We start from the raw sequence: 24870 nt of genomic DNA, 5'->3' as shown, positions 1-24870 counted from the left end.
ATTTGAACCTTGTCGTGCTGCCAACTCAAAAGCACCATTCAAATGAAAAGCCATGTCCCACTTGGCAACAAATGCCGTAAAAATGATGATGGTCTGCTCAGAATCATTGACGGGCCAGCCCGAGACCTGCAGCATCAACCAAGTGCCCAGGCAAAGTCTGCAAAACACATTCTTTTACGTGAAAAATGTTAAAGTTCCCTGATTCTTAATTTTCTCACCCACTAAAAACCAAGGTACAACTAAGAACATACATTGCCAATGACAATTCCAGTTTACCTCCCTGGCGGAAAAGATTTCACACTTAAGAGTTAATAATATTTATTGAATGCTGTGAATTATCCACCACAAATGTTTTAAAATTCTTTACTGAATTTGTTACAATATTGCTTCTGTTTAATGTTTTGATTTTTTTGGCTGTGAGGCACGTGGGATCTCAGCTCCCTCACCAGGGAGCGATCCCGTGCCCCCTGCATTTGAAGGCAAAATCCCAGCCACTGGACCACCAGGGTGGTCCCTACTCACCACAGATGTTTTAAATGGACACGTTAGCTCACTTTAAACCAAAGCAAGTGTGCTGATAGTAACTAAGGTTGAGAGGATAAATACAGTGAGCAGTATAAAATCCAAACGCCATGAAAATTATTAATTGGATAAAAATGCGATATTTTGTGGGACAGGCTTTATAGCGTGTCCCAGTAGTCACACTTGATGAACACTTTCCTCTAAGGATCTGAGTGCATTTACCACTTCTCAGCAACCCTTATCACCACCTGATAGGCAAAGGAAGCAATACAATCAGCATCTTACCAACTGAACACTCAAAGTACAAAGGTCAAAAAAATGTACGCCCTAGTAGAGAAGGAAATCAAACAAGTCAAATCACTCCCCAAAGCTCCGTGTGTTAGGAACCTAAGGAGTCAATAATTAGTAGGGCTGTTCTCAATCTCCAGAAAACTCCAGAGGCAAAGCAACGACGAGGGCGATGAGAAGGGAAGGGGCGGGCCAGCTACCAGAACCCTAACTGGGTTGTTCCTAAGCTTCTTGCCAGGGTCACCAGATGGCTCCTCCCGAAAAATAAAGGTCCCTGGAATCCCTACTGCTCTTGTGGCCTTGGTTAGAAGGAGAAAAACAGTCCATTTGGTAAACTGCATGAGAGGAGAAAGGAGGAGATTTAAAATCTGTTATTGTTACTGGGAGTTAGGACTCAGAATACATTTTCCCCAAGAAACTGTATTTAGTGGCATTAGGAATTAAGCAGATTTTTGAGGGCCTTCCAGTGAATCTATCCATGGCTTATATCATTTCTACAGGAAAAAGTGCTCTTAACACTTGGATTATAACTGATTCATGAGCTAAAAATTGTTTAAGTAAAAATCGGTTTCTGAAGGTGTTAAAATGTCTCATATACTGCATCTTAAATGTCTCCATAATCCTCCATAAAATTCACTGATTTCCCTACAACTTAATCCCTTAGAAACAAATCTTTTTAGTGTAATAAATGTATTTCCTTTTTCACACAGTGATGGAGTTTGTCCAAATTAAAAGCATGATTGTTACTTATAATGGAAAAGAATCTGAAAAAGAATGTATGTGTGTATATATATATATATGTATACAGCAGAATCACTTTGCTGTATATCTGCAACAAGCACAACACTGAAATGAACTATACTCCAATTAAAAAAAAAAAACCTACAAAGAGAAAAAAAGAAAACGAAAAAACATAATTCTTCCTTTTACCTTTCAGTAATCACTTGAAATGTAAACTACTTTGGTTGAAGAAAAAGTTCCCAATAGTCACAAGCACTTTCCCGACACCAACAGAAATCTACTGGGTTGGTTAGAAGGTTCGTTTGAGTTTTTCCATAAGATGAACTTTTTGGTCAACCCAATATATTCCAAAATAGACACATGCTCTGAACCAGTGCAATATCTTTAAATTACCTACACAACCAAACACTTTTTTCCCTTTTTCTTTCAGCTGTTACAACTTGAATTACTGCTTCCCAATTTGTGTTTATAGTCACCTTACCATAACTTCTCCATTCTGATGCTTACCTTTAAAAGCTAGAAAATATTGGCCTGTAAACCCTCCTACCAACAGGAGCACAGACAGCAACAGAAAAATCAATTCTCCATCTCTCTTCTCTCCCCCTTCCCTCCCCACTTACTTGGGCTCCTGTTTCAGTGACTCCTGTTGCCTAACAGTTTTACAACTGGGCATTTCTTTCTTCCCCGTTGCCTGCAAGGGAAGGCAGGGGAAGGCAATGTGTTTCTGCACCTCCGGTGGATGCTCTGCGCACGTGTCCCCGTGTACCTGTTGTTTGGTGTGCAGTGGTCTGGCTCTAAAGCACAGGTCTGCCCTTGGTGTACACCACAGGCGAGATCAATCAGCTTTTGTACGTGACCTCGGAAGTGAACCACCAGCTACAACAAAGCAGCACTCTACAGATGAACTTGACGAGATCAGTACCTTTTTGCTCACCTCTGACAAAAGGTGAGATGATTTTGCCACTCCTGATGTAGGTACAAGGTGTATTTTAATAAACTTAAAAAAGGTATGGAGGTATCACACATCTATAGTAAAATGTATAAATCTTCATATAAATGGAATCATATACACCCTTGTGTCTGGCTTTAGTTCAACATGATGTTTGTATGATTTATCCAATGTTGCGTGTAACACCTCATTATATGTATGTATTACAATTTATTTACTCAGTCTGCCCATCTAATTTCCTCAGAGGATAATCAATTTCTTTTTTTTTTTTTCTGGTTCCTGTGCATCTTCTTGAGGAAATTAAGCAGATAAATGTTTGCTTTCTTATTTCATCTTTATGAATAAAAAGAAAGGCAGCCCCTGCACTTTGCTTTCTTCAACTGTTTGTTGTTTGGTCACTAAGTCGTGTCCTGCTCTTTGAGACCCCATGGACTGCGCTTGGCCTCCCTGTCCTTCACCATCTCCTGGAGTTTGCTCAGATTCACATCCACTGAGCCTGTGATGCAATCTAACCATCTCATCGTCTTCTCCTTTGGCCTTCAATCTTTCCCAGCATCTTTACCAATGACACGGCTCTTAGCATATTCTAGAATTAACTTCATACTACCTATAGAGATCTTCCTAACTTGCTTTTATAGCTAACAGCACCATAGTTTATTCAACCTATCTCCAATATCTGGGCATTTAGGTAGTCTGCAATATTTTAACCATTATATACAATACTGCAATGACTAACCCCATGCATATACGGCAGTACTGCTAAAGGTGTATCCTCGAGGCGGAAGTTCTGCGTGAAAGGGTAAATACAGGCATAATTCTGTTATCATCAAGTCTCCATGCAGAGGGGTTGTGCCATTTTGCATAGCTACAGGCAACAAACGAAAGTGATTTTTCCCCCAAAGTCTCCCGAACAGACTATTCTGTCAAATGTTTTATTTTTTTGACAATTGGATGTGTGAAAAATGGTAGGCATCTTAGTGCCCTTTTACATTTCTATAGATGTCTTTTCATGTTGATCATCTTCTTACGTACTTCAGAAGACCTATTTTAGTCTTCTTTTGTGAACTGTCTGCTTGTACCTTTTGCTCACTTTTGGTCTTTCCATTTTTCATTAAAATAAGTAAATCATATAAATATATAGGCAAATATATCTTATCCATATTATAGATATTATATATTATCTATATAAGATATAATAACATCTTATATAAGATACATTATCTATATATAAAATATTGTATCTTATCTATATATCTTATATATATTAGAGATATCAGCCCATGATATATTATGTTCCAAATAGCTTATCACAGTCTGTCACTTTGCCTCTTGACTTTGCTTATGTGCAAGTTTATTTTTTGGTAGTCAAATTTTTTTTTAGTTGCATGTGGATTTTGAGTCATAGAGTCTTCTTCTACACCCAGGTTGTAAGGAGGAATTCATCCAAGCATTCTTCCAATGCATGTAAGGTATCATATTTTATTTAAATCTCTGATTCATCTGGAGTTCAGTTTATTTATACCATAAGGAGTAGATCTAATTTTATCTTTCCAAATGGCTAGCCAGCTGCCCCAAGACCATTTATTAAAAAGCCCACCTCTGTCCTAGTGGTCAGAGATGCCACCTTTCTCATAAGCTTCCACGTATGTTAGGGTCTATTTTTCAGATGTTCCATCCCATTCCATTCTAGTCCATTGCCCTGTGTCACTCTGGTTTAATTATAGAGACTTTATGTGTGCATGCATGCTCAGTCGTGTTCAATGCTATGCGACCCCCCCAGACTGTAGCCTGCGAGGCTCCTCTATCCATGGGATTTTACAGGCAGGAGTACTGGAATGGGTTGCCATCTCCTCTTCCAAGGGATCTTCCCAACCCAGGGATTGAACCCGCGTCTCTTGCATCACCTGCACTGCAGGCGGATTCTTAACCACTGAGCCCCCTGGGAAGCCCCGTAGGGACTTTATAGTGTATGCTAATATCTGTAGGGCTAGTCCCCTCTCACAGTCCACTTCACAGTTTTACTCACATGCTTACTTTTTCATATGAACTTTGATGGTCACCTTGTCGACCTCCAGAAAAAAAAGATTACTGATCCTTTTACTGGGATCACATTGTATTTAAACGTTAACTTAGTAAGAATTAATATCTTATAATGTTAAAATATTTTATTCAAGAACTGGGAAGGTCAAGTCTACTTTTGCATCTTTCAGGATCGTTCCATAGCTACTATCTGTACTAGTTTGCGAGGCCTGCCCATAACAAAGTACCACAGACCGTGGGGCTTAAATCACAGAAATTTATTTACTCAAAGTTCTGGTGGCTGGAAGTCCAAGAGTAAGGTGTTTGTCAAGTTGGTTTCTTCTGAAGCCTGTCTTCTTGACTTGCAGATGGCCACTTGCTGTGGTTCTTCCATATTACTTCCCTGGTATCTCTCCTTATGTATCTCCCCATCTCCTCTTCTTATAAGGATACCAATTGGTTTTGAGTCCAGCCCAACAGCCTCATTTTAACTTTTTAAAGGCCCTATTTCCACATACAGTCACATTCTTAGGTACTTCTGACTGAGGCTTCAACAGATACATTTTGCAGGGGACAGAATTTAACCTATAACACTGTATTAGGATTTAAACATTTCTCGTTAAGTTTATTAAGTATTTTATCTTTTCTGTTGCTATTTTAAATGGAGTTTTCACATTTACCTTATACCTTTCACTTTCACTTATACCTTCTATCTGGTAATTATTTATATATTAGTTATTGATGTTTCTATTTTCTATGTTACTGCCTGAATTCCCTTGTTGTCTCAGCTATTTTTATCATTGACTCACTGTAGAGTTAGTTCTCCAGCAAATGATCGTGTCTCCCACAGCTAATTTTACTTCTTCCTTTCAAATTATTTTCCTGTGCCTAACTGAACTGATCAGTAGTGCCAATACTACGTTCAAAAGTAATGGAAATGGGCTTCTTTGGTGGCCCAGTGGTAAAGAATCCGCCTGCCAATGCAGAAGACACAGGTTCAAGCCCTGATCTAGAAGGATTCCCCATGCTGCAGAGCAACCATGCCCATGTGTCACAAGTACTGAAGCCCGTGAGCCCTAGAGCCTGAGCCCCGCAACAAAAGCGGTCACGGCCATGAGAAGCTTGGGCACCGCGACTGGAGAGCGGCTGGGTGTGGCTGTGTTAAAAAGCTCTACTTATACAAACAGCTAGCAGATTTGACTTGGCCTGTGGGCAGTTTTCCAATCTCTGGCTGCTTGATTACTTAGGTTTTTCCCATATAACCTGTCATATATTTAGACTGGTGTATTAAAGTTCCTATTATTGGGTGTGTTTCTGTTTGTTTTTCCTGCCATACTGTACTTTATACAGGAGGTTGCTGTGATATTTGGTGCATATATGTTCACTTTAACACATCATTGACCATATGTATCACTAAGTTTTACAGCTTAAGATCGATCCAGCATTCATTATACAACTTATGATTGTCATAATCATTCACATTTCACTGTTAGGTCTTTGTCCCAATCCTGTGTATATGATAAACGCAAGTTTATTACCATAAAATCTTAAAAAATGACACATCACAAAATTTCTCATTTCTGAAAGAGCCCCTGAAGAAATCCACCTTGTTGACTATCGAGTAAAATGAAAGAACATGTTCTAGAGGAAATAATGCCCAGAAGATGAAAAGAAAAATGCTGCGAAAAAGTGGAGTCTGCTCTTCTAAGGGAAAGTGCAGTGATCATGGTATATTTGTAAGAGACATTCTGTTCTTCTCCACGGAGATGTCAACTATATTGCTATCACACTCCAGTGAAGTATTAGAATGCTTTAGTGAGACATACAAAGTTTCAAATAAACACATTATGTGCAAAAAAAGTTGTTATTTACTCAAATGAGGGTGTTTCAATATTCACTTACAAAACAATCACCCACCCTGTTAGTTTCTGCAAAAACGCCCCAGTCAATAACGTGCTGAAGTGTCTCCCTGGGTCAGTGCCTTCTGGTCTTCTGAATTCTATTTTGTGTAATATCAGAATCACAATCCTCCACTTGTTGTTTACAGGTGCCTGATATATCTTTACCAATTCCTTGATTTTTAGCTTTTTAATCACTTTTTCTTGGGGGGGAGAGATGGTCTCTTGAAAACAGCATAAAGTTTTGCTTTCTGAACCAACTTAAAAATCTCTTAATTTTAATAGGTGATTAAGCCTATTTATGTTTATTGATAAGACTCATGCTTGGTATCAAATCTGTCATGTTATTTTTTGTTATTTATTTATTATATTTACTGTACTTCTCTATGTGGTGTAATTATTTGTCTTCTGTGTTTTTTAAAAAGGAAACTCTAAACATAGTTCTATATTGCTGTAATATGATGATTTTTCTATTTGTATCTTTTAATGTCTTCCACTTTTTCCTTACTTAACCTTACTTAATTAATAATTATTTAAGCCTGGAACCATGCTGAGCACCTTATCACACCCTGCAAATAAGAAAGCTGGAGGGATAACTTACCTAAGGTCCCAGAGAAAGGGTAGAGAGTTGGGATTCAAACAAAGGCAACGGGCACTCTCAACCCGAGGTTCTGCTGTCTTGATGACCAACTTTCCAAGAATGTTAAATTCTGTCTGATATAGTCGGTTTAAGGGATGTTTAAGGGATAAGTGAGTAGAATAAATTCTAGAAGTGTTTCTGGACAAATTAAGGTCACGCAACTGACAAGAGAAAACTCCAGTCTAGTCAAATAAGTTCAATTATGAAACACTTCTAACTCCTTGATGATGCTAATAGGTGAATCACTATCAAATCTGATTCGTATAGCTTGAAGATTATAAATAAAGTATCTGTATATTTTGGCTTGCCTGGGACAGTCCCAGCCTGTAGTTGTTTTCTGATGGAATTATTAATAGGTGACCCAATGTCACTCCCAAAAGGGCTTCCCAGGTGGCGCTGGTGGTAAAGAACCCACCTGTCAATGCAGGAAACAGGAAACCCGCGTTCAATCCCTGGGTGGGGAAATGGCAACCCACTCCAGTATTCTTGCTGGAGAATCCCCATGGACAGAGGAGCCTGGCAGGCTACAGTCCATGGGGGTGCAAAGAGTCGGACACGACTGAAGCAACTTTCACTCTCAAAAGTGTTCTGGTTTGGACAGAAAATCTTATGGTCATCCAAACTATTAATAACTGATTACATTTAGGAATGGTATGGGGGTCTGAAACAGCTGCTAGACCTGGAATGAAGTATTAATGTGAAAGAGAAGGAATGGGGGGAAGCGAGCTAGGCAGGGTTATGTCCACACACACAAGCTGCTCTAAAACAAGGCCCAGGCGCCTCGCCTGGGCTGACTCCTGAAGGACAAGGAGACGCATGCTCTGTCCCAGAGTCTACCCAACCCCCAGTTCCTCTTCCTTTCATTTCAGCAATATTTCAATATGAAGCTATGTTTGCTACTGGGGGAAGAGAAAATAAAAAATACTCAGGCCAATGATCTACGTGTAAACAAACCTCTATGAAATACTTATTTCCTGGGTGAGAGGCTGATGAGCCAGGCGAGAGGAGTGAGATGTGCAAACTCTACAAGAGACTCAGGCCAGAAACTGGAAGGGAGAGAGGGTGAGGAGTATCCTCCTCTTAGTATTTCTTTCCATGTTTCAGTCTGTTTCTAGTTTAGGGAAAAGAGAAACAGGGGAGCACTGATTCTTCTGGGAACCCTTTTCCTCGGCACACTGATGAAACTACTCCTACCTGGCAACTTGAGAGAATGACTTACGTTTGCAGCTTCCCTTTAAGGACTGTTCCTACTGGTTCATTTGAATTGTGAGAATCTCCTCTAAAAGAGGGACCCAATGTTTAAACACTTTCTTTACACCCATAAATTTCTTTTTGAATTGAATCATTTAAAATTCCGAATGTGTTGTATCATCCTTGTATTTTAGGAGTCCTAATGGACGGAGGAGCCTGGTAGGCTGCAGTCCGTGGGGTCACGAAGAGTCAGACACGACTGAGCGACTTTACTCTCACTTTTCACTTTCATGCATTGGAGAGGGAAATGGCAACCCACTCCAGCGTTCTTGCCTGAAGAATCCCAGGGACGGCGGAGCCTGGTGGGCTGCCGTCTATGGGGTCGCACAGAGTCGGACACAACTGAAGTGATTTAGCAGCAGCAGCAGCAGCAGCAGCAACCCTGGAGAATCCTATGGACAGAGGAGCCTGGTGGGCTACAGTCCACGGGGTCACAAAGAGTCAGACACGACTGAGTGACTTAACTTTCAACTTTTCAACCTTGGTTAAAATAAACAAAAAACTTGAGCTGTTTTCACACTATCTCTTCAGGTGGATTCTAGTTTGGGGGGTGAGGGGGAAGGCTCCTAGATAATTTCACGACACCTCCCTCCACCTACTCAAAAACTCCTAGTAACTGCGTATGTATCTTTTCCTAATCGCTCGTGAGGAAAAAAGTCAAATTTCTGCCTTTTGAAGTATTTATGCATCTATTTCAGTTGGGGCTTCCCTAGTAGCAGGAGATGTGGGTTCAATCCCTGGGTCAGGAAGATCCCCTGGAGAAAGAAATGGAAACCCACTCCAGTATTCTTGCCTGGGAAATCCCCATGGACAGAGAAGCCAGGTGGGCTACAGTCCATGGGGTTGCAAGAGCCGGATACAACGTAGCAACTAAACCCACGGCCACCATTCAGTTAAAAAAAGAAATAAAATCCCTTTTCTAGTCAATAGGGAAACCAAACTAAGAAAGGCTCAGGATGTATTTTTGTTTCCGGAACCGAGTTTAAGCAGCCATTGGTATTCTGCCACTGGACTCAGCTTTTCTGCATTACCAGGGCACAGGGAAAAGGAATGAAAAAGAAGCAAGAAACAGCTAACCCGGAGACGGGGGCTGGGCTGTGCAAAGTATTCTTGTATACCCTCCAGATCGGTGAACGTTTTTCAGATTTTGAAATTCTATCACTAAGTCATCTGCATAAAGCAGTCTTGTAACCAGATGAAGGCAGATGAGGCTACGATATGCCAAATGTTCATGGACAAAAATTTTTTTTTCACACACACGAGAGTTCTGGTAACAAAGCTGCCAGGCTGTTGCCTCTGTCCACACAGACATGATGGCAAATAAGCTGGCTGCGACCCAGCAGTACATAACACTCTTTAGTTCTGAAGACGTGGAAAAGGAGTTTAGGGTACAGTGGAGATGCCCAAGTTCTAGCCTGATGATGATAATTATTAGTTTTGTGACTGAGAAAGTCAGTTAATTTCCCAGGGTCTCAATTTTCCTCACTCTGCAGAGCAAGGGGTCTGACGGCCCTTCTAGCCCTGAAGTGGGCAAGTCTGCTGCTGCTGCTGTGCTTATCTGGAGCATCATGGTGCCCAAGTGCCAGACCACACCTCGCTCAGGACAGTCAGTGAGGTCACCCGAGAGCAGGATGGTGGTCCAGGGCTAATGGGAGCTTAGGTCCCTGCGATCGGGTCCCGCGGCCTCAATTCTCATCTGAAAATTGGTGGGGGGTGGTGAGGAGAGAGAGGGTAGTCAACCTGCCAGAGCAGCTGTGCCCAGTATCATAACTGTACCAAGCAGATGTCCCTCGATTCGGTGTGTGTTCGTGACCTCCTAAATAGAAACATTTCCAGAAGAGAGTGGTGGAGAGGGTAAAACTACTTAAAAGTTAATAGTATATGCAATTATGAAATAAAATTCCTGACCTCAGGATATGAGGTCTACACTGGAGAAAAGATTCTCAGGACACTTAATTGAGGTTAAATTTTAACGCAAATAGAACCCCAAGTCCCTGAACGGGGGCACTTTATCTTGTGTGCTTACTGGTAGTGACGAGGCAGAAGGCAGGGTGTGAAGCAACATTAGCTAATGTTCACTGGGCACTCCATATACACTCAGAGAACCCCGGGGCCAGGCTTGGGGGGACATGGCAGATGCTGACATCAGTGGGATAGTCACTGCCCCTGCCCACCCGGAGTTTATAACAGATCCCGAATTCTCATGGCAGACGCAGAAGCAGGCTCAGCCCAGCTCTGTGACAACGTCTGAGGTCACACAGCTGCTAAGTGGAGGGCCAGGGTTTGAATCAAGGTCTACTCATAATAACCACCAGACGACTGTACTCAGTACTGTAAGACTGGAAAGAGATTGTGTATTTAACATACTCTTTTCATTCTTCTGCTTAGTGTTTGGAGGGAACACCTTTTTAAAAGTTAAGATGATTTTTGTCTAAAGATAGCAACTTTACAGTATTTGCTTCCTTGGTGGCTCAGATGGTAAAACGTCTGCCTGCAATGCGCGAGACCCAGGTTCGATCCCTGGGTTGGGAAGATCCCCTGGAGAAGGAAATGGCAACCTACTCCAGTACCCTTGCCTGGAAAATCCCACGGATGGAGGAGCCTGGTAGGCTACAGTTCATACGGTCACAAAGAGTCAGACACCACTCAGCGACTTCACTTCCTTTCACTTTGTAGTATTTACTTTTGAGGAATATATCAATTACTCTTTTTTTTATTAATTTATTTTAATTGGAGGCTAACTGCTTTACAATATTATGCTGGTTTTTGCCCTACACTGACTTGAATCAGCTATGGGTGTACATGTGTCCCCCCGTCCCAAACCCCCCTCCCACCTCTCTCCTCATCCCATCCCTCAGGGTTGTCCCAGTGCGTCAGCCTTGAGTGCCCTGTTTCATACACCAAAGTTGGACTGGTGATCTATTTCACACATGGTAATATACATGTTTCAATGCTATTCTCTCAAATCATCCCACCCTCAGCTTCTCCCACAGAGTCCAAAAGTCTGTTCTTTATATCTATGTCTCTTTTGCTGTCTTGCACATAGGGTCATCATTACCATCTTTCTAAATTCCATATATATGCATTAATAAACTGTATTGGTGTTTTTCTTTCTGACTTACTTCACTCTGTATAAGAGGCTCCAGTTTCATCTACCTCATTAGAACTGACTCACTCTTGAGTACATATACATGAACAGAAGATGAACATGTGAACAAAACTTAAATATAAACAAAGAAATGAACTGTATTCAACAAAAGTATCTGTGAAAAAAGGTTAAATTTACTTAACACATTATTGACCAGACACGTATTAGTGCCACAGGAGTTAAGTTTCTGCAAAAATTCCCCAGTCGATAATGTGTTTAAAAGGGCCTAAATTGAAATCAACTTCTGAGAACCCAACTTCCTAAGTAATAGGGGATTCCCTCTTTCCAAATACCAAAGGGGATCCCCTTGAAACACATCTGCAAGATTATGTGCCCACAGGATGTCCTCTAAGACTCCATGACCTACTGCAGATACAGGCTCCAACCTACCCTTTGGGATAACTCTCTCACCCTGCTCCTTACCCAGCACCCCAAGCTTCCAGCAGTTTCCATCTGCTGGTTTCATACTCCTGTACTTTCACTCACTTGATATACTCCCAAATCTCAGGTTCAGAGTCGTTTCCTTTAGGGTATCTTTCCTATTCTTTCTACCCACCCCCAGAAGAAACGAATTTCTCTTTCCTTTGTGCCCCACTGCGGCTTAGACTATCATGCCATCAGCAACATTTTACTGCTAATTTGACTTTACCTCACTCAGACCCCCAGCCCCTTCGGGAGAGAATTGAGCTTTTTTTCTTCTGTATCGTCCAGCGCCTGGTATATAATAGGTCCCTAATAAAATTTTTTTTCAATTAATTTATGTTTGTGAACTATATTACTATTTTTGGATTAGTTATTATAAGCTGACTAATATAGACCTTGCTCGAAGCACAGTCCTCAATTAGGAAGCCAGTGTTTCGAGGAAGATTCCTCTACCTCACCCCCACACAACAGATACGACCTTCTGGGGTTTGGGTGAACGCAGCCTGGGTGGGGAAGGTGAGGGGTTACCGTATTTATTGGCAACGCAGCCCCATGCTTCCTGTCCTGTCTCCGTCTCTAGCTGTGGAACTTGGACTTCAATTTTCTCACCTTGTTAGATGTCTAAGCAGCATCCCTCCCACCTCTAAAACTTGATACAGCATCAGCCTCAATTCTCGGGTATGTAGATTAAGTTAGAATGATACAGAGAAGACCAGCATGGCTTTATACTAAGCTGACAAGAAAATTCAGTGTCCAGGTTTTTTGGTCAGAAGGCTTAGAGCCACAGAAAAGGCAATGGCTTCAGATCAAGAAGCCCAGGGTCCTGGCGGGGTGAATTCAGGCGCAGGAGCCTCGGTTTCCCTCCAGGGCTAGAGACCCCGTTCTGGGAGGCCGAACGTGGCCGGCTCTTTCCAGCTCCGCTTCCATCCTTATTCCAGGTTCCTTTCCTCTGCCCAATATTTATTTGCTTAACTCCCACAGAAGGAAGGTGCTATGTTATCAAAGACTTCATAGCTTGTTAGAGATAAAAAAAAAAAGTCAGGGTGTCAGCTTAAAATATCAGGAGAGGAAAAGGTCCTTCATAAGGTTCACAGGAAGTTTAAAGAGTTAGAAGCAAGCTTTAGCTTTGGACTTCTGGATGGAAGTCTTGTTCAATTACTTCGGAGCCAATTGATGGGGAATTCACTCTTTACACCTCATTTCTTACTAGTAAAATGGGAACATTAGTACTTCTCACAGGTTTCTTTGTATTTAAACATGTATATTGTGCTGACTTATGTCAAGTACTGTATCAAATGTTAACTAATCTATGCTGGGAAAGATTGAGGGCAAGAGGAGAAGGGGGAGGTGGAGGATGAGATGGTTGGATGGCATCACTGACTCAATGGACATGAGTCTGAGCAAACTCCGGGAGATAGTGAAGGACAGGGAAGCCTGGAGTGCCACAGTCCATGGGGTCACAAAGAGTCGGACACAATTTAGCGACTGAAGAACAGTAACAATCCTCATAACAACGCTGACCTAGGGTGAATACTGAGGTAGAGACTACCTAACTTGCCCATGAATATACAACCAGGCAGGAGTGGAGACAGGTAGTCTCTTGATGTTGCTCAGGTCAGTTTTAACAAGTTCCTGGGCTCTGGTCAGCCCTGGCCTAGTGGGCCTAAGCATCTATCGGCTGCTATTGATATGGAAATGGTCATTCCCCAGGTGTCACAGCAGGCAGTCATTTGTAATTGCAGCAGCATGCAATCAGTTCTTATTCTGAGATCAAATTTGATTGTTAAATATATTCCAGGAAACAGACACTTGTTATCTAATGATGAAGACTGACTGATGGGAAATAAATACCAATAAAACCTCCAGAAACATCTGAAGCACAGGTGTAGACTCTCAGTTTACCATTTTTTGTTTAGTCACTCAGTCGTGTCTGACTCTTTTTGATCCCATGGACTGCAGCATGCCAGGCTTCCCTGTCCTTCACCATCTCCCAGAGCTTACTCAAACTCACGTCCATGAGTCGGTGATGCCATCCAACCATCTCATTCTCTGTCGTCCCCTTCTCCTCCTGCCTTCAATCTTTCCCAGCATCAGGGTCTTCTCCAGTGAATCAGCTCTTCCCATCAGGTGGCCAAAGTATTTGAGCTTCAGTATCAGTTCTTCTAATGAATATTCAGGGTTGATTTCCTTTAGAACTGACTGATTTGATCTATCAATCCCAAACTCAAGCAGCTGGTGCACATATTTTGGATTAAATCCTCTGCCACTGAAAATTTTGGATACCTTTCTCCTTTGTCAAAGAAAGAAAACTGGCTGAGTGTGGGGAATGACTCCTTTAGGGAAGCAGCAGTGTGCTGAGTGGCAGCATGGACTTTGTGGTTAGACTTCAACTACAAAGTTGAAGTTTGAATGCCGCCTCGCCCCTTAAAGCCACGTGACACAACAGCAGCTCAGAGGCCCAGCTGCTTGGCATCTCTCTGCACCTCTTACAGCTGAGGTCAGGAGGAAATGAGTATGCACGTGAGTCCATGAGCATGGTGCTTGGCACATAAAAAGCAGCTGTTTTAATTTTTATTGCTACTGTTATTAATACCATAAATATTGCCCCTGGAATAACACAGATCTGAACTGCACAGATCCACAATCATGGAATACCTCCCCCCCTTCTCCGCAAAGGCTTCCCTGGTGGCTCAGACGGTAAAGCGTCTGCCTGCAATGCGGGAGACATGGGTTCGATTCCTGGGTTGGGAAGATCCCCTGGAGAAGGAAATGGCAATCCACTCCAGCACTCTTGCCTGGAAAATCCCATGGACGGAAGAGCCTGATAGGCTACAGTCCATGGGGTCGAGAAGAGTCGGACACGACTGAGCGACTTCATTTTACTTCAAATATGTACTACATGATCTTCAGGTGGTTGAATCCCATATTGCAAAACCGTGTACATGGAGGCCTGACTTTAAATTCATACATGGATTTTCCACAGTGTGGAGGGCTCTAAACTCCGAGTTGTTCATTAATCAACTGTACTATAGTTTTCTGAAGATGTGTTTGGTGAAAAACGTAACATTACGAATTTTGTTCTTCTTCTGAAGAAGATGTGCACAGAAGTTATGCTCTTTGTATCACTGTTTCAGCCACATTTAACGTTCCCAGAGTGCAGAAAGCCTGTTCACGTGCATGATTTAATCCTCAGCATGACCTTGGAAGGTAGATATTATCACTCCCCATTTCACAGGTTAGCAAACACAAGCTCAAAGAGGAGAAGGAACCAGCCCAAGGTCAAAATTACCAAGTGCCAAATTTTAGTCCAAGCCTTCTGACCCGAGTTTCTACCCCACCACGTTTTAACCTTACAACTACAGAGAAGTATCTCCTTTAACAGTTCCCATTTGTCCTGAATTTCCTAGAGAACTCCACATCTACCAGTCAGCGTTCTCCTGTCAGCAACAGCCCTCCTCTCTCATTTATTGTTGTTTAGTCACTGAGTCGTGTCCGACTCTTTGTAACCCCAGGGACTGTAGCCTGCCAGGCTCCTCTGTCCGTGAGATTTCCCAGGCAAGAATACTGGAGTAGGTTGCCCTTTCCTCCTCTAGGGGATCTTCCTGACCCAGAGAGCGAAACTGCGTCTGCTGCATCTCCTGCATTGGCAGGCGGATTCTTCACCACTGAGCCACCTGGGAAGCCCTCTCCCTCATTCATTATTAGCTTGGATCCCTGTTTTTTTCCTCCAGTGGCTGATAATTCATTTTTGACCTTAATTATCTTGTTGGTTGTACTATCTGCTTTAGCCAGGAACAGCCAATTCAAGCTGACCCGAGTCCTTAGGACATGTTCCCATCGGTCTTCTCTTTGAAAAATAATTCATTTTAACATCAGCTGTTCTTTTTCCTATTGAAAAGCTGTAGTTAGATGTTTCAAAAGCACTTGCCCACAACTCTTTCCTAACTTGACCACTGTACCTAAATACCTGTCCAGAAACCAACACAACACTGTAAAGCAATTTTCCTACAATTAAAAAAAAGTGTTTTTAATGTTTTCTTTAAACAAACAAACAAAAAACCTGTCCAATACAGCACCATACCCTGGAGACATTTTTTACATGCTTGAAGAAACAACACCATTACAGAAAAAATACTGCTGAGTCTGCTACAGAGCTAGCTAGATGGAATTATAGGGAAACATACAGGAAAAAACACACAAGGCAATTAATTTCACTCTGTTGTCATATGTATGTTTACCTTCAGTTTACAGAAAGCCGCCCAAATAATACTCAAGAGTCACAGTCTCTCCTTTTGCCTTTTCCTGACTGAAGATCCCACCCAGGCAAGTGGGCAGTTGGTCAGGTGATGTGTGACCATGTGAGCCATACCCTTAACTCAGATAAGAAACAGCTGCTTTGTGAGAGAGAGCAGGGACCTGAGAACAGCAGCATCTCAGAGAGCTGCTTTGGAAATAACATCATGATGTAGTAGGATGTAAACCTCATCTTGCATTGTGAGGTCTGCTAAATGGATTCCAGAGCATAAAAACAAGCATTTAAAGAATGGGTGGGGGTAGAGGTCAGAACTTACGTGGTGGAAAGACTGTGCTTCCAATGCAAGGAATGGGTTTGAGGGCTTCTCAGGTGGTGCTAGTGGTAAAAATCCCACCTGCCAATGCAGGAGACATAAGAGACGGGGGTTTGATCCCTGGGTTGGGCAGATTCCTTGGAGGAAGGAGTGGCAACCCACTCCAGTATTCTTGCCTGGAGAATCCCATGGACACAGGAGCCTGGCGGACTACAGTCCATAGGGCTGCAAAGGGTTGGACATGACGGAAGCGACTTAGCATGCACACAGGGAACTAAGATCCTACATGCCCACTGGTGAGGTCAAAAATAAATAAATAATTTTTAAAAAAACTTTTAATTAAAAAAAAAAGGCTACTCCTCACATAGCTAATAAAGCAAAGCTAAAAAAAAAAAGAAAAGAAAAATAAAGAAATAACCAGGGGAGAAAAATGCCAAACAGTCCGTTGTGGATCTAAATCTCTGTTTAAACAAAGTCTCTGGTTCCAGATTTCTTCCTTTCTCAGAGAGGCTAACATTACTTCTAGTTATACAACCCATGTGGCCCGTACCAGTGTCATGACGAGCAGACTGAATGGAATGTTCAAGGGCAGGCTTCGGTGCTGAAGCTCACGACAATGAAGAAGCTCAGTTGAGGGCACTGGTAATTAGGAAGGTGAAATGGGTTTAACGGACAGTTTCAGGCCCTTAACACAGCTTCACCCACAGGGGAGAACTGCTGTCGACGTCCTGAGTGCCTAGACCAGACTAAATGCAGGGGAAGCGAGTCTGCAGCCTTTCAAACCAGTCCCGAGACCAGCATCTAACAGTGCCACGCTAGCAAATTAACAAAATTTGTTTTTTAGTTCTTTTCTCCAGGCCCTCTTGAGATTTTTAACACAGTAGTCAGGGTAGCCTCCAGCTGCCAGAAGTCCCTCAGCCCTGCTCTGTAAACCTCCACTCTTTCCTTCCCTATCTCCTCCCCAAACAAATCTCGTTTTTCCAAATATCAGGGCTGAGGTCTGACGATTTGGCTAACTCAGGATTGTCAGGCATGATGCTGGGCCATTTGAGAAATCACTGCATTTGAGAGTAGAAAAAGACAAAGAGATGGGACAGTTTCAGGAGAAAGAAATGTCCAGTCTTTTCTTTGAAGCTTTGAACATCTAATACCAAGGAGGCTGAAAGTAAAACCAAGGGAATCAGCCTGAGATCATTACAAAAGCCAACCTTCCCCCTCATTTCTCTCACTTTTCAAGGGTCCATCAAGAGCCTAAGGCGCTACAGCAACCGAGGGCAAGTCACCTGCAGCGTGCCCACCACAACCACACAGAACACTCCCAGGCCCACAAGAAATTGCTGTTTGAGGAGGAGCCACACGTGGGGATCAAAAGCCCCAACACACTACTCACAGGTCTCAACGTCAGTTCACCCCAAGCTAGTCTTGGAAGTTATGAGCTAGGCTTTTCCTTTTGATTGAAAACGTTACTACCTCACAACTGCAATCAGGGAACTACTTTATTACAACTGTTTCTCTGTGGTTTTCAAAATTGCTTTTCCATCAGCCTTGGTTCTTTGAGAGTGTGCTTGGTTTTTCATAGCTGCTGGCTGGCTAGTTTCCTACAGCCTTATGAACTGTAGGAGCAACAGTGCAACGGCGATGAACCTTAAGTGAATCCAAAAGGTCTGAATGTATCTCCTCTAGCCCACCTAATTGTTGCAGAGACAGAAAAGGAATGAAGTAGAGGATAATGGCCAGGAAAACCAAAGTATGAGCAAGATGCTTTGTATAATCTGTGGATCACAGTCTTAAAATTTCAAGTTGGGAAAGATCTGGCAATAAAAAAACTCTACCCAGAAACAAGTCACATAATAATTATCTAGATATCTGCTTCAACTTATGTAATTTATGTACTTTTATATTTTATATACAAATAATACATAGTAACTGCTAATGCTTACCATGAGTTCATCCATTCATAAATAACACAAAGCCAGCGCCCCAAATTACGCACTAAGAACAGCTGCTCAAGAAAAGAAGAAAAGAGCAAAATAATAAACTTCATATTTTGTCTTGGATTTAAGATAAAGGAATCCACTAAGAGATCTGGGTATAAAGTCCTACACACGATTACATTACTTCATCCGTTTCTAATAAAACTGCAGATGACAGTGATGAAATTATCAGACACAAGCCATATGCCAATGATAATATAGGGGAAAAAAGTTTGCCATCTAAAGTCCATGTCCACTTGGCTGTGACTTGAGCTTGGATGGAAGCAGTAGTAGCGAAATGCTTTTGCGAAACAAAACTTCCACACGGATGGGAGAATAGAGCCCTGAGAATAGAGACTAGATGGAAAAGGAACTGCAAAGTCTGAGGACACCGTTCTTGCCTCAAGGATCCCCTCCAGCAGGAAGTCTCTGCAAACTGCCTCAGTGGCTCTCACCCACCATCCACCCTCAGGCACAAATGCTCTACAACCTTTAACGCACTTTTCCTTCATCTCAGGGTCATACACATCTCTCTCCCACACCCAAAGTAGGAGCAAAGCATCCAGCCTAGGACTGCACACACACAGTAACTCTGCACGGCAGCACATCTGTATCACAGCCACCCCTGGAACACACATGTGTTGATTTTCCTTAGTCTTGACCTTCCTTATGAAGTTTTTTTCCCCCTAGCCTACTTTATTAGTAATACTCTCTACTGTACTATAAGTCTCCTCGTAAACTGATTTAAATCCTTTGTACAATGAAATATACACAGACACACATGTTAATACACATATATCTGAACCACCACGCAGACTGGAACACAATGTCCGACGCATTAGAGTCAGGTGAGCTGAGCTCTATGGCCACCCTCAGGCTTGTAAGAGTTGGTTGTGTCCCTCATACACACTTGCATCATTCAATTTAGCACACTGTGCTGTACGCACGTGCCTGTCTTTCCTGTGTGTGTGTGTGTTTTAATCGCTCAGTCGTCTCTGACTCTTTGCAGCCCACGGACTGTAGCCTTCCAGGCTTCTCTGCCCATGGGATTCTCTAGGCAAGAATACTGGAGTGGGTTGCCATTCTCTTCTCCAGGGACCCAGGGATTGAACCTGGCTCTCCTGCACTGCTGGCAGATTCTTTACGGTCTTTCTGGGGCAGACTCAGTTCCTGGGGAGTTGTACATGAATTGTAGATGTTTGAGTGAAAAGAAATTTCCTTTCTTTTTTTTTACAAGGACCATTTTAAAAGTCTTTATTGAATTAGTTACAATATTGCTTCTATTTGAGTTTTTTTTTTTTTTTTCATGGGGTGTTGATGGTTAATTTTGTGTGTTACTTTGAGCTAAAGGATGATCAGAGAACTGGTGAAACAGTACTTCTTGCTGTGTCTTTGAGGCTGTCTCCAGAGGACAGAAGCATTTGAAATGACAGACAGAGTAAGGAAGACCACCCTTGCCAAATGTGAGTGGGCTGCACCCAAATGCTGATTGCCAGCAAAAAGCCTGGAGCACCTGTCTTCTCCTGCCCTCGGATACTAGTGCTCCTGGTTCCCAGGCTGCTGCACTAAAACTGGGATTTCACTAAGCGCCTGCCTGGCTCCTCAGCTTGCAGACAGTGGACTGTGGGACTTCTTGGCCTCCATGCTCATGTGAGCCAACGTCCATAATAAATCTATAACAGATATTAGACTTCTTTTTAAACCTTTAAAAATCTATTTGGAGGGGGGCATGCCATGCAGCTTGTGGGATCTTAGGTTCCCCAACCAGGGATTGAACCCAGGCCCTCATCACAAAGTACTGAATCCTAACCACTGGACCACCAGGGAAGCACCAATAGTAGACTTATTAGTAGGATAATTAATAAACTTTTAAATTTAATAGGATCTTATAAATACATAGGATCTATATCTATCCTGTTGGTTCTGATTCTCTGGAGAACACTGACTATAATGCACAGGTCATAAAGCTTTAATTTTTATAGTTGATATTATTGATAGTTAATCCCAAATCTTCACAACTGCTTCTAACTGCTTCTGCTTCTAACTGCTGTATCTTGGTATCTGGCTTACAGCTTCAGTTACCAGACTCCTAGATATCCACATCACTCAGATAAACTTGGAGGAAGAGTCAATACTTCCCCCCCACCCTTCCCCATCCTCCAGATGGATATACTAATACAAGACTGTAAAAAAGGCACTTTAATTACATAGAGGTTTTTGTCATCATTGGCTCAAGAAAAATCACATTAAGAACATGAAGAAATGCATTAAAATTTTTGATTCTATTTTTGAATATTAATTTTATTAACTCTTGAGCCTTCAGTATACATCTTTTTAATATTCTGTGTGACAAAATGAAAGTACTCGCAGAGCACCTCTGCTGCCTGCCAGACACAACCATTTGTCTTGAGGAGGGGCGCTCAGGTGACTCATTCAAGACTAGCTGCTGCTTTCAGGGATCACCGTGTTTAGATTCAGATAATGGCAGGTTCACATGCAGCTGTGAGAAGTAACAGAGAACTCCTGTCTACCCTGTACCCAGTACCCTCCAATGGTAACAGCCTGCAAAACTAGAACAGGATCAGTCACGACACTGACATAGACACAGCCAAGACACAGAACCCTTCCATCCACCCAAGGGCGCCTTCCATCCACCCAAGGGCGCCTCCCCCAGCTGCCTCTTACAGCCACGCCCACTCCCCTCAGATCCCAGTAACCACCATGATGCACTGTCCATTTCTAAGATTTTAAGGCAAAATTTACGGAGCTAGGAACTACCGGTGACTGAGGCAGCCAAAGGGGCAAACGTTGCAGTCAGTGAACAGATGAAGAAGATTTTAGGTGAATTCTGAAGAGGATTTTAGGTGAATTTTAAACGGCTGGGAGCTATGATGCTGAAAATGAAAGAAGCACCAACCAGGAAGCGAACACCAGGGTGTTACTTGAGAGATCCAAATCAAAATTGAAATGTCAGAATTTCAAGCTCAGATTCGATATGGCCTTTGAAGTTCAAAGTACAGAAGATAATTCTCAGGAATCACATGAAAAACATTAAAAAAAGAAAAAAAAATGACAGGAAATCTCCACGAAGGCATTTTAATGGCGGCAGATAGCAACGGAATGGCTTTTCACTTCACAGCGAGACGACTGACTTCATCACGTCAGCATTTTCTTTGGTCAAGAAAAAGAAGACCGCCATTTAACCCAACCACTAATAAGTAGCCTGGACTCCAAAGACTACCGAAGGTCCAAGTAAACAGCCGCCTGTTACATCATCAGCAGGGTCAGAGTCTTCAGAAGCCGCAAGAACTTCCTCTTTCCTATAACTGTCCACACACTTGCAGACAAGTCTTATTGCTTTCTATCAATACTTTTCCCAAAGATGCATGTTTCATTAATGGCCAAGTTACTCTGGACCTTGGTGCTAGCTCTGGTAAGTACTTACAAAAAAAGAACAAAAGAAATTAGTTGCTCAGCTGTGTCCAACTCTTTGTGACACCATGGACTGCTAGCCCGCCAGGCTCCTCTGGCCATGGGATTCTCCTGGCAAGAATACTGGAGTGGGTTGCCATGCTCTCCTCCAGGGGATCTTCCCAAACCCAGGGAATGAACCTGGGTATCCTGCATTGCAGACAGATTCTTTACCATCTGAACCACCAGGAAAGCCCCAAAGGTTCTTGCGTCTCACACCCTATTCCATTGTTTTTTTTTTTTAATTTATTTATTATTGAAGGATAATTGCGTTACAGAATTTTGCTGTTTTCTGTCAAACCACAAAATAAATCAGCCACAGGTAAATCCCATTGTTAACTGTGATGAATACAAGTGTTCCTATAACTTTTGGTTTCTTCCCCAGACCACTACAATTTTTAGACTCTTTTGCGTCTAAAAAAAATCAAAACAAATGGCATAGGTTAAAGAAAAACAGCAGTTACTTAAATCCATTAAAATTCTTTTTGGCCAAAGAAACAGAGATAGTAAAAGATACCCAAAAGAACAATTAGAAAATGTCTATGGGTCAAATAACAAAGCATTCCTTTCTCCCCGTCTACTCTCCCACCCCCCTAAAGACTCACTGTATCAGGATTCTAATCTTTATAAATATCAGCAGGAAGGGACATTCTAGAGCAAGCAAGTCAATTTTATACCCGTAACAAAATGCAACTTTCTAAATAAAGAGGGATTTCAAACTCTTAACTCATTAGCATCTCTTTTCAATAAGAGACCTCATCTTGTCAACTGGACTTGATGACTTGCCTGGAAACCAGTGGTTCTCACACTTTAAGCCTGAATCAGGATAACCTGGAGAGCCTGTCCAAACACAGACTGCTGGCCCCATCCCCAGAGTTTGATTCAGTAGGTCTGTGCAAGGATCTAAAAATATGCATTTCAACCAAGTTCCCAGGTGATGCCAATGCTGCTAGTCTGGGGACCACACACTTTGAAACACCTCTGCTCTAAACCTTCCAGACACTTGCAGTTTCTCCTGGGTTTTCCTCCTGGGGTCTCAACAGGGGCCTTGGCAGAAAACAACAAATTTGGGAGACCTGATTAACTTATGCTTCAACTGCTGAACTGCTCTTTGAAATACTGTATCTGAAGTAAAACAGTTCAGAGGTAAAAAGAAGGTTTAAAGGAATGCAGTGCTGAGCTGTGCCTCTGCAGCTTAGAACTCCGCCTTGTTTCCCAGTTTGCAGAAATAGCCAGGAGTGTGCCCTGCCACATGCCTGTGTAACTGGGAGTGTGTGGGGCTGAGGCCCCCCCGTACTTTGATTTAGTGGGGCTTTTCCCCCACAAAGTGCAGGGATTGCTTCATGGTGGTCTCTGAAAAAGTCCATTTGTTCTCAATCCTCTTCACAGTATGAAAAACATAAGGAAAATCCTGACATGTTCAAATTCACCAGATCTTGGCCTTGTAGTTTTGAGAACTGGTCTACATGTGGCTCCCCAGATTCTTGGCTAAAGGGGAGGGGAGGATGAAGTGATATCCATAAAGTGTCAAAATGCCTTATTTTAGCTGGTTTTCCAACTCCTACCTGTCAAGTCTTTTACATGTAAATTATTCAGTTCAGTCGCTCAGTTGTGTCCGACTCTGCGACCCCACGAACCGCAGCACGCCAGGCCTCCCTGTCCATCACCAACTCCCAGAGTCCACCCAAACCCATGTCCATTGAGTCGGTGATGCCATCCAACCATCTCATCCTCTGTCATCCCCTTAATCTTTCCCAGCATCACGGTCTTTAAATTATTAAGAGTAACAAAATCATTTCCGTATTAACTTTTAATATGTTTTAACATCCATCTAATGTCAGATAGTAATGGCAATGAAATGAAACAAAAGGGAAGATAATGGTCAGAGGGTACAAACAAACCAAAAACTCATCTGTCAAAAAAGAAAAAAATGGCCCAACAGAGAAATTAAAAATAGTGTTTGCCTTTAACATCAGACATGTACTGAATTGTGCTCACTATTAAAAGGAAAGATGTTAATTACACACGTGGTTCCTGCCATCTTGGAGCCTGATTTACTATCCTGCAAGAAGACCAAGGAGAGGGAGAGGAAATGAGGCACGTAGGAGGAGTGCATTCAAGTGTCCCCACGTGACTCAACCACACGAAGCGTGTGTGTGCTCAGTCACACTCAGCTCTTTGTGACCCCATGGACTGTGGCCCCCTAGGATCCTGTGTCCATGGGATTCTCTAGGCAAGAAGAATACTAGAGCCAGTTGCCATTTCCTTCTCCACAGGGTCTTCCCAACACAGGGACCAAACCTGTGTTTCTTGCATCTCCTGCATTGACAGGCAGGTTCTTTATCACTTACGTCACCAAGGAAGTACATGAAAGAATCAAGGTGGGAGAAGAAGCTGGCAAGGTAGGCGAGGACCAGAACACAAAGCTGTGTGTAAAGGAATGGGAAGCAGGAAGATGGCTAGAGCATGCATCCCAAAGAACACTCTCTGTAGTGCACTAGTCCCCCTGCAGGGGGCACCAGTCGGGAGGCAACTGCTGCTGCACAGGATGAAATGTCATAGGATCGAGGGAGAGGTCTGGAGAAAAATGATCCACAATGTTTTCTCAATACAGTTCTCAGTTGTCTGACACAAAGGTCACTTAATTTATAGGGACCTCAGTTTCGCCGTTTGTAAAGTGGGATTAGAATCTTCCCTCTGTACCTCTTAAAGTTACTATGGGAATCAAAAAGCCATGTACCTGAATGACCCCTGTTGTATATATTATACATTAAAATTTACATCATGGTGGATATAACAAGCAGTAAAAGAATGTCTATATTACAACAAGGAGAATTCATCAAGATTGTTGGAAAAAATCAAATACAGTTCTAGCCATGAACACTGTAACAAAATGTAACTTTTAAAAGGATACAATAAAACCTGGTCATCTAGAAATACTGATAAATCTAAGAAAAGATGTGCAAGAACTTTCAAGGA

At 42.4% G+C, this 24870-nt stretch overlaps 1 protein-coding gene across 3 annotated transcripts in view; it reads right to left on the bottom strand.

Moving 5' to 3' along the window:
- The window catches only part of SMAD1 (SMAD family member 1), an 82409-nt gene that overhangs the window by 20230 nt on the left and 37309 nt on the right, over positions 1–24870 (bottom strand). The gene's annotated exons all lie outside the window — the stretch shown is intronic.

The sequence above is a fragment of the Bos indicus x Bos taurus genome, chromosome 17 (assembly GCF_003369695.1).
Source record: "Bos indicus x Bos taurus breed Angus x Brahman F1 hybrid chromosome 17, Bos_hybrid_MaternalHap_v2.0, whole genome shotgun sequence".
Taxonomy (NCBI): domain Eukaryota; kingdom Metazoa; phylum Chordata; class Mammalia; order Artiodactyla; family Bovidae; genus Bos; species Bos indicus x Bos taurus.
The sequence above is the reverse complement of the archived record's forward strand: the minus strand, read 5'-3'. Positions and strand labels throughout refer to the sequence as shown.